Raw genomic sequence first — 4,218 nt, 5'->3', positions numbered from 1 at the left:
GCCAGGATTACTTCGCATAAAAACAGTGGAAAGATTAACAGAGCCAGGATTACTTCACATACAAACTGCTGAATATTAGGCCCATTCATTGACTTTTTATAAAGTTGCGTTTGAATAACAGTTAAAACAACAGCCTAAGCAATTTAATATGTTTCTATTATAACATCAAAACAGCTTTAAATTTTAGAAATTTGATTTGTACTTATAGTCAACTAATTGTATTTTAGTATTCATTATACGATTATTTTTTTTTAACTCTTTCTAGGAAAAGATAAATTTAGCTTATATCCTAATTTTCCTGCATGGAAAATGTGACAGATGAAAGGTGAAATATACTTTTATTGATTATTCCATAATAATGAATTCTGCCCCAAATACATGGAAAATACATAACTCTAAGTGCTATTTAAATAGGCAAATTTTTTAAAAAAGTAATACACAAATTTAAATGTCAAAGTAGAATTTAAGGGTGATGTTATCATAGTGATTCTTGTGGTTTTGCTGTTGTTATGATTTTCTACAACCACTTTATTTGTAGATGAACATGAACTGACACTATTATTAATTCATATATATATTCATATATAATCATTTGATATTTAATTCTAAGTTGTAATTTTAGTATTTCTCCTATAAATTAAATTCAAATTCATTTATTTCTGCTCCCTGATCTTTTTATTTTTTTTAATGTTTATTTATTTTTGAGACACAGAGAGAAAGAGCATGAGCAGAGGAGGGGCAGAGAGAGAGGGAGAAATAGAATCCAAAGCAGTCTCCAGGCTCCAAGCTGTCAGCACAGAGCCTGATGCGGGGCTCGAGCTTCTCAATCTCGAGATCATGACCTGAGCCAAAGTCGGACACTCAACTGAGCCACCCAGGCATCCCCTGCTCCCCAATCTTAATTATTTGAATTCAATAATTCCATCACCCAATTTATACAAATTCATACGTTACATTTAAAAATCTAATATTAACAGCAAAGCTTTGTATTTAATTTTATATTTGACATGTGCTGATATTTTGTGTTGTTTTGTTTTGCTGTTTGAATCTGTATTCAGATATCAAGGATAAAATCTCTCTTAGATAACTTCCCAGATTATTAGACATTTCTTAAAATAATTATAAGAACTGAGCATTTTTAAAAGATACTTTAACATTCTTAGCGGATTCACTGCTCTTTTACAATTTTCCTATAAGATGATTAGTTTTGCCCATGTGCAGAATTGTTTAGGAGTAGATAACATGATGCATACTTAGTTTGAAAGGAAAGTTGTTGACATTCGTAACAACAACAACAAAAATATCACATGAAGTAAGTCTATCTTGAATTTTTCTGAATTACCAATAACCCATGCCAGTTAGGTAATGGCTTCCTATTAAGGTTAATGGAAATTGAATGTAAATCTCCATGAATAAAATTAAGGCTATACTGATATCTCAATTACTTAGGGCATAAGGGTCTGTGATTTTCACCCTTTAGAAAAGTAAAAGTGCTTACTAGAAGCCCTAGGCTAATAACAAAACCAATTTTACAGTAGTGCTTAATGGTATGGTCAGGGAAAAAAAAAAAAGCCTGAATTCAGGAAAACAATTTAGTTATTAGACTTTAAAGCTTCTGAAAACAGTGTTGTATGTTGTAGTCCCTAAAAGCTCACATTTTAACTAAGTGTGATATAGTGAAAACATCCCATAGGACAAATTGGAAGCATTTGTTTCAGAAAAAATTGAAGGTGGTTAAAAATAGTTTCTTAACAGAGAGGTATGAATTGTGATTTCCCATTTTCCCCTTACCTACTTCTCTCTTCTTTTCTGATTTTCACTCCAACCTCTGGCTTTTCTTGGATCCTCCTGTCTGTGTAAATAAGCCCTATCCTTCTGCTTCTTTTTCATTAACTCTCTCTCTTCTCCCACTATTTTATTTTAATATTTATATTACTACTGCCTGATACAAGTTTCAACTGTCTCTCATCTGAGCTTGTAGAACTAGTCTTTCACTTTTGTTTTTACTCACTCTAAACCATATTCCACATGCCAGCCACACTTTTCTTTCTAAAAAAGAAAATATTTGGTCATACTGTAATATTTGGTCATACCACTCTCCTTACCAAACTTTTAGATCTTTTCTAATCTAAACTCATTTATATGCATTCAGGATCTTCCACTGTCTGATAGCAAACTGCCTTTCCAGATTTGTTTCAATTTCTTCCTTATGTTCTAATTGCATCTGAAACTCATGTTTTTCTTGAGAAAGAATTTTATTTGAAAAAAAGAGAGAATAACATCTATAAATCTCTATTCCTTGACTTACATTTCCTCTGCGTATATCATCACTTACTTTGCTTCACAGCATTAATTGTGTTTACTGCCAGGTCTTCACGTATCTGTCTCCTTTGGTAGATGGCATAGTAGCTGATTTATTTTTATTTATTTGTTTGTTTGATCTTCTTGGATCTACAACAAAATAGGTTACCCAAATTGTGTGTTTACAGTTAGTCAACTAATGCTAATTAATTCTTTGTAGAGTATTTCTTAGTCTGCTTAAAGGCATACAAACTGGGTTTTAATGAGAAAGGTAAGATGGGTGTTTATGAAAGGAGACATTTTCCTTTTTATAATACATAGCTGGTTTCTTTTTCTTGTAAAACATGATGACTAGTAATGGATTAATTGTCTGCACTCCTCTGTGCAACCCGGCCAAATACTAATGCGTATCTCTGTAAGTCAGATAAAGGAATTGAGTCTTAAGCCTTAAATCTACCCTCTACAACACACCCACTAACATTCAGCTGGACCATAGAAAAATAAATAAATAAATAAAGGAAACTTAAAGCATTTAATGAAGCATATTTGCAAAAACAAAAACAAAAACAAAAAAAAAAAAAAAAGGAGGATCCAAGAAAAGCTGCCTTTGCTGTCATGGTCAAGAGGAGAGGAGAAGCAGCTCCGGCTGGTGCTTGGCCCAAGGGCAGGCACATTGGAGCAGGGCCCTTGGGACCCAGTGAGCTACAGATGCACCACCCATGGATGTCTCAACCATTAAAGGCCCACATGTACCATCTGCCTGAGTGTAGAATGAGCCAAGGAGACTCAAATCCAGAAGCTATTCCACATACAGCAGAAGACATTTAAGGGGATGACAGATGGATGTCTCGGCACAACGGATTTGTCCTGGACTGTAAAGACAGTGAACCTGTTGTATTGCTTGTGGGGGACTCCATGGTGCAGTTAATGCAGCAATAAACAATATGGCATTTTCCCCCCACTTCATGCACTGAATTTTGGAATTGGCAGAGATACAATAAGAAATGTTTTATGAAGGTTAAAGAATGAAGAACTGGAGAATATTAAACCAAAGGTCATTGTTGTCTGGGAAGAAACAAACAACCAAGAAAATATGGCAGAAGTGGCAGGTGGAGTTGAGACCATCATACAATCTATCAAAACAAGGAAGTTTCGGACTAAAATCATTGCACTGGGTTTGTTACTTCTAGGTGAGAAGCCCCACCCTTTGAGGCAAAAGAACACAAGGGTGAACCAGCAACTTAAGGTTTCCCTGCCTAAGCTTGCCAATGTTCAACTCCTAGGTACTGATGGGAGCTTCATGCATTTGGATGGTGCCATCTCCTGCCACGACGTGTTTTATCTTCTGCATCTCACAGGAGGGGGCTATGCAGAGTTCTGCAAACCACTGCATGAACTGATCATGCAATTGTTAGAGGACATCCCAGGAGAATCAAACCACCATTGCCTGACTAGCTCCTATCAGTGTCAGTAGCACCCCAGCTTCCTCAGGTCAGTTATATCACTGACACTACAGAATCCTCTTTCTTAAGGCACTTTCTGTTGTAGAATGTTCCTGGATGTTAATTTCTAGTGTTTGAAGGGGAGGAAGGATTTAGATTGGTCCTGTACATAGAAGATTTATTTGACACAGAAGATTGTTATTTAAATTAGTTTAAAACAAGAAGGGGACTTTTTAGTTGTATGCATGATACATTCATTGAATTATCACTGTTTTTCTTAGGACAACATCAAGCTAAGTATTGAACAAATGAAGATTGTTTTCTTACCCGTTCTTTCTATAGATTATGCCATATATAGTTATGGTCAGCATCCTACCTATTTGGCTTTAAAACAGATGGCTTTTCCAGTTATTAAGGTTCATAATTTAGCTTTTTGTTTTCATTTTGCTTTATTCATATGTATTCACAACATATT

The 4,218-nt window shown here is 34.9% G+C and overlaps 1 pseudogene; it reads left to right on the top strand.

Moving 5' to 3' along the window:
* The first annotated feature begins 3,072 nt into the window (after positions 1–3,072).
* On the top strand, positions 3,073–3,752 carry LOC122200953 (annotated as a pseudogene).
* Positions 3,753–4,218: the final 466 nt, after the last annotated feature.

Source organism: Panthera leo, chromosome A1 (assembly GCF_018350215.1).
Source record: "Panthera leo isolate Ple1 chromosome A1, P.leo_Ple1_pat1.1, whole genome shotgun sequence".
Taxonomy (NCBI): domain Eukaryota; kingdom Metazoa; phylum Chordata; class Mammalia; order Carnivora; family Felidae; genus Panthera; species Panthera leo.
The sequence above is the reverse complement of the archived record's forward strand: the minus strand, read 5'-3'. Positions and strand labels throughout refer to the sequence as shown.